This window comes from Schistocerca gregaria, chromosome 1 (genome assembly GCF_023897955.1).
Source record: "Schistocerca gregaria isolate iqSchGreg1 chromosome 1, iqSchGreg1.2, whole genome shotgun sequence".
In the NCBI taxonomy this organism is placed as follows: domain Eukaryota; kingdom Metazoa; phylum Arthropoda; class Insecta; order Orthoptera; family Acrididae; genus Schistocerca; species Schistocerca gregaria.
The window spans coordinates 466,538,527-466,545,042 of NC_064920.1; positions in this window are offsets into that span (position 1 = coordinate 466,538,527).

Consider the following 6,516-nt stretch of genomic DNA (forward strand, 5'->3'; position numbering starts at 1 on the left):
CGACTCGCGTCCGGTACTCACAGCTTTACTTCTGCCAGTACCTCGTCTCCTACCTTCCAAACTTTACAGAATCTCTTCTGCGAAACTTGCAGAACTAGCACTCCTGAAAGAAAGGATATTGCGGAGACATGGCTTAGCCACAGCCTGGGGGATGTTTCCAGAATGAGTTCTGCCAAGGTTCGCAGAAGAGCTTCTGTAAAGTTTGGAAGGTAGGAGACGAGGTACTGGCAGAAGTAAAGCTGTGAGTACCGGACGTGAGTCGTGCTTCGGTAGCTCAGTTGGTAGAGCACTTGCCCGCGAATGGCAAAGGTCCCGAGTTCGAGTCTCGGTCGGGCACACAGTTTTAATCTGCCAGGAAGTTTCAAGATTTTTTATTATTTATCAGCTTGTCTGTACTTAAATTATAGCTCAAGATAACATATTTAAAATTCTCTGCTTTATAGCAAGATAGACTCACTGTTGTGTAATTTATTCTAAGCATTTTTTTAACGAACTCAGATCAGTTGTCACTTAGTCACTAGAGGCTAACCTTCTGTCATTGCAAGACTTTCCTTTTGGCTTATTCTGCACCATGGTACTTTTTAAGATCAGAGTGATGGTATAACCCTTTTAATTTTCCATTTGCGGGATCAGAAATTAGATAACAACCTGTGTGCGGTATACGAAGGATCTCGTAAGGTCACTCAAAAAGACTTTGCCATTTTCGATTTTTGCGTAAGAGCAACAATGGTTTAAAGTGTGTTTTTAGCAACTAACAGTGTGCAAATGCCTGTATAAAGATCTATGTGGGCTCTATATCGTCATAGAAAATCCATCCCAAGAGACTTGGCACTGCCAAATTCTTGACAACGAGGAAAATAAATTTGATGGGTATTGGTTGAATATCCAGTGGACCCAAGCTTGCATACTGACCTTTTGTCTGGGAGACAATGGCTCCTGTTATTGAACATCCTCGAATGGGTAATGTTGGAATTTTAATTAATGTACGGATTTGCTTATAGAAACATAAGGACATAGCATTAATATTTGCACCTGTGTGTAGGATCACAGTCATCAAAATTCCGGCTATAGGAAGTTCTGTAATACCCTGCATTTGGTCACCTATCGGTTCATCACCATCAGTCGTCTCTTCCTCTTGTAATAATTCTTGTCTCATGTCAATCCCGTCATTGTATCTCAGTAGAAGTACATCATGGTTAGTCTCTCCGTTGAAGTGGTCGCCCCCATTTTGTCTCACAGCATCACTTAGGGAGCTTTCAGATGCTGAACTTAGTTTTCCTGCTTGTCTGGTTTTGATTGGCCTTCATCATTAGAAAGTTCGACCAATCTGACATTGTGAGAACACTGAGGAACAAAATTACTGTTATGCACAAACCTCATGTCAAAATGTTGCTGCATTATTTCTGGTGTCCAATATGTGTTACTGTCTTCCGTGTTTGCGAAAAATGCAGGGGGATTGTAATGCATTTGCAGGGTCTTATGATTTTTGTTACTATTATGTTTTCCGGAATTGTTACTGTGAAATCCACCTTCACACTGTGGTTTACCGTTAAACTGTGTATTTCTGTACATTCCCTGCGCTTGATTTTTTACTAGGTGCGGAGCTGTATTGGTATGAGTGGGTGTTATCAGCTGTTTGTTACCGCCCGTATTCTGAGTGGTGGCTGTGCGAGTACGGTGCATTCCATTGCGATCCGCTCTGCTGTTGGCAACCTTTTTGACTGAAACTATTTCCAAACTTCTGCTAGTACGGTTGATTGCCGTACTGGTTACCAGTCGTGTTATACATGGGATTGAATCGGTTGTGTTGATTATGTCTATTCCTTTTTACGGATACCCATTGCCTTTATTTCCGTTTTGCCAATCATTACTATTTTTGTAACCTTTCCCTAACTTTTCATAGCCGTTACACTCGTAATGTTGTGGCCAAGAATTGTGCGGAGCATTCTGCGGTTTGTTAGCTCTCATGTCCTCATAGATCAGGTCTAGGGAATCTAATATCGACAGAAAGGTATCTGGATCATCGTCTGGTATGGCTATCAGCTTTTCACGAATCGAAATGTGTAATTTAGACTTGAGAATCATAATTACATCTTCACTATTTATAGGGTTATCCCAATACATGATATTGCCAAGATATTTTTCGAAGTACTTTCTCAGGCTACTATTCCTGGGGTCAAATTGTTCTGCATTACAGACATCCTTACGAAGAGCCTGTCCTACTGGCTTTGGGGGCCCTCGCCTGTGACCTCCCGCCAGCCGACCTCTCTGGGTGCCCCAGAGTGCCAGACACGGCATCTTGTCCCATCCTCACTCTCCACTGACTGGCAGCGCCAGGGGTGGCGGATGCTGCATTGCAGATTCGCAGATGTGCACGCAGCGTCTTCAGCCGCGGGTCCCATCGGCCGCAAAATTCACACTCGAAAACAGGGACCGTTTCCGGGTCGTGCCACCTCCTATGGTGGCGGAGAAGGGCCGAATGGTCCTTGTACTCGCCAAAAGTTGGCCTTCCAGCAGCTTTGGTGACAAAGCAGATCCGTCTGCGGAAGACCTCCGCCGGCAGCGTCACCACGAGCTCCATTGTTCAGGTTGTGGACCTGAAACAGGAAAATAAAGGAGACCACTTCTCGGTGCAGAAATCAGTCCATTTCAGACCATATTAAGCTGATAAGAACAGATTTTTTAGTCACTGAGGTAATACTTGGAAAGGAACTTAGGAAAGGTTCACATTTGGTAGGAACTGGAAACAGGTGTTGCTCAACGGCGCCTGCCATACAACGGAACATCATACTTAGTGCGGACATAACTAAGAATTATCTCGGAAATATAAGATCTTGGTGTGATCTAGAGATGTGTTCTGGCCAAGATGGAAAGTCTCATAATCTTGTGTTAAGCCCTGGTGGATACCCAGACGTAGCTGGCTGGGGAAAAAAAGGAAAGCGAGAAGAGTGGAAGGCTCATATGTCGCTACCACTGTGCCGCCGGTGTCTACAGCATAGGCTGGACACACAAGAGACCAGTCTGCAACTCCGCGCTCCAGATCGCCACCACTCGATCGAGCAGGGGGCAGATGGGGCCTGAGCATCTCGCAACCCTCAGTCAAAATCGGGAGAGGAAGAGGGAGAAGTATTCAATGCAGGGCGGGTCCGGCAGTAACATCAGCAGTTGCTGCCCTCACAGCAAGGCCAGTTACGTTCCGGAGCCGCCGCTGCAGCTTCGTCATAATCGGGCATTAGGAGACCAATGACTAAAGAAAATACATTGCATATCAGTGTGTTCTGTATCTGTACTTGCCAGCATTAAGCTGATATCAGATAATACATTTTTTGGGGGGGGGGCCTCCTACCTCCCCTATAGCCCTACCTTGTCCTCTCCAAAAATGCCGCCATCCTCTGGTGTCGACGCAGCACGTAAAACAGCATGCTGTGATGAGCAAGACATATTGCCATAAACCGAAAATACAAGTGGACACAGATTCTGCGATGCCTCTGGCGGCCACGACACTATTCCGGTGTAGTCCCACCGATCAGCGCTAATAGCACACATGCAAGTTCCCACACTTCTGTGACGTGGGGGCATCATGGAAGATGCTCCCTGGTGTGAACGTCACCACAATGGCCGCAAGCAGCCGAGGGCCGTAAGTGAATAGTCCCTACTTATCATCGCCTGGCGGCCAAATTGTTGACGACGTGATACCATAGCGCTGAAACTGGCGTGGGAAGGGCTGGGTGGTTCATATTGGCCCAAGCTTGGTGCCAGATGACCGATGGACGTCTGTCCGTCCTCCAATTTGTGGCGTGGGCTGGCCTCGAAGTGCCTGGTAAAGGCGCTTCGACATGTGCGTCTTGTCAGTGGCCACCGTGAGGACATAACTCTGATTGAGGTAATAGTCCTTGACCGTCGTCATCCGGAATGGAATATGTGTCAAACAGACTAGTGCATGCGCTGATGGCGGGCGATAGCGGTCAATCTCATGCAGAGTGAGGATATGGTGAATCAGGAGGGCCGCACATTTGCGGGGAAAGTCAACAAGCCCAAGGCCACCATTGACCTTTTGCAGTGTACAAGTCTGTGCATCTACTTTGAAGAGCGCATGCCGCCACAATGGCCAATATACTGTTTGTGAGATCGCCCTGCCGGTTTGCTTCGGTAGTGTAAGTAGTTGTGAGACATACCATGCCCGTGACAGGACGTAAGTATTAATGAGTTGGATACGTTGATGGAGGTAGAGTCGTCGATCAGCATGACTCGCGCAAAGGCGTCTGATGTAGGTGAGAATCCGCCACCACGTGAGTGCCAACATGTGCTGTGGACAGGCAGTCACCTCAAGGCCCATGTTGTGTTGTTCCCCCACAATCCGGTACCAAGGGCATTCGATGGTCAATGATCGGGGTCCTAGCGGGATGAGCACCGTTTTGTTGCAATTTAACAGAGCACTGGATGCCCGTTGATAAACGTTGAGGACACGCCGCACTGAATCGATCTCCCTGGCGTTTGCTACAAACACACTGACATCATCGGCGTATGCCGCACTGCGGAAGGTGACGCCTGGGAAACAGACACTGTCGACCATCCCTACAGTGTCACGCAGCATGGAGTCCAGTGCTAAAGTGAACAAAAACCTCGACAAGGGACACCCTTGGCGAACTGAGTGTCTGACGGGAATTGGTCGCGATCTGCAGCCGTTCACAACTATTTTGTGTGTGTGTGTGTGTGTGTGGACAGACCTAAGCAAACTAAAGCACACACTCAAAGAAAGCAGGAAAAGAAGGAAAATGCTACATAAGAAAGTAAAACCTAATGAAAGGGGAAACATAGCCACAACAATGTCACAGGAAAGTGTTATCGGCTGGCCACTTACATAAAATGTGGGCGAGCTTGTCACACAGTGAGCAAATTAAAATCCTCTCCCTAAAATCTTTGTAAAAACATTTGACATGCCACAGAACTTCAAAACGTTAGCCACATTGGTCCGAGTGTTGCCTAAAAGAGATGGCAGGTCAGCTGCGGCCCACTGGTCATAAAATAAAACGCAATCCAATAAAACGTGGCGCACAGTGACCTGGACGCCGCAAGCACCACACATTGGAGGGTCCTCTCGCCAGAGCAGGTAGCCATGCATTATAGGGCTGTGGCCTATTCGAAGCCGAGTGAGGAGAACCTCGTCCCGTCGATGGGGCTGAAAGGAAGTACCCCACACATGCGTTGTGGGCTTGACTATACGGAGCTTATTGTCAGTCACTTCCAGCCACTCATCCTCCCACTGACGCATAACCCGTGAGCTCAATGGCGAGGTGAGTGTGTGCAAGAGGATAGCACACTGAGATACTTGTGGGGGCGAGACACGCCTCCTTGGCTGCGAGATCTGCCCTTTCATTCCCAGAAATGCCGACATGCCCCGGAACCCAGCAGAAAGCTACAACCTTCCCCAGTCGGAGTAGGACAGTTTTGTCTGCCGGATACAAACGTAGCAATAAGTGAAGGGCACTGAGTGAATCGGAACAGACAAGAAATTTACAAGAGGAAGAATGTCTCATATGCTCCAATGCCCGCAAGATTGCAGACAATTCTGCATCAATGACAGCGAAAGTCAGAGGCAGGCGGACCTTGAAGACATGATCTGGAAAAACTGAGCAACCAACAGAATCCCCTTGTTTCGACCCATCCGTAAAAACAGCTACATAGTCCTGGTGCTCAGATAAAATGGCAGAAAATGCTGCATTAAAAACGGTGGCAGGAGTGCAATCTCTCTTGTACTGCAATAAATCTAAAATCACTCTAGGCCTCCTTGGTAACCAGGGTGGCAGGCGGTTAAAACCCTGGATTTGGGGTCGTACAGACTCCACACCGAGGGACTCTAGTACATGTTGCACATGGATCCCAAAGGGCAACGTAGCCCGGGGACGGCGGGAAAAAAGGCGGTCCAGAGGTGGAATTTTCGGAATCCACACTAAAAGCGGCTAAGGAGCTGTCTGGTCTCTAACAGCCAGACCAGACGCCGGTTAACCATCGGTTCCAGGGTCTTTCCGACACGGCTTGTCAAGGAGATACTACGATAACTACTGGGACATGTGCGGTCCTTTCCTGGTTTGAGAGGGATGAGGATTGCCTCCTGTCACGAGGTGGGAAACACTCCTGTCTGCCATATGAGATAAAAACAGTCGATGAGGATTTCCTTTGATGCCGCTGGCAGATGTCGAAGCATGGAGTACCGGACGCGGTCGTAACCCGGTGCAGTGTCAGATGTCTCACTAACAGCCGATTCAAGTTCCCACATGGAGAAAGGGGAGTTGTATGCCTCAGAACTGTTCGACCGAAAGTCCAAGTTCGCTTTTTCGACAGTCGCCCGGTAGCGACGAAACGCTGGATCCTGATTTGCAGTGGCAGTACTTTGTGCAAAATGCTCTGCCAGCGTCTGACCAATGGCTGTGGGTGTCGTTTGGAGGCATCCCTGGTTCAGGACAGCCTCTATCGGTAAACGGCTATGTCTACCGGAAATCCTCCGGATGGCTTCCC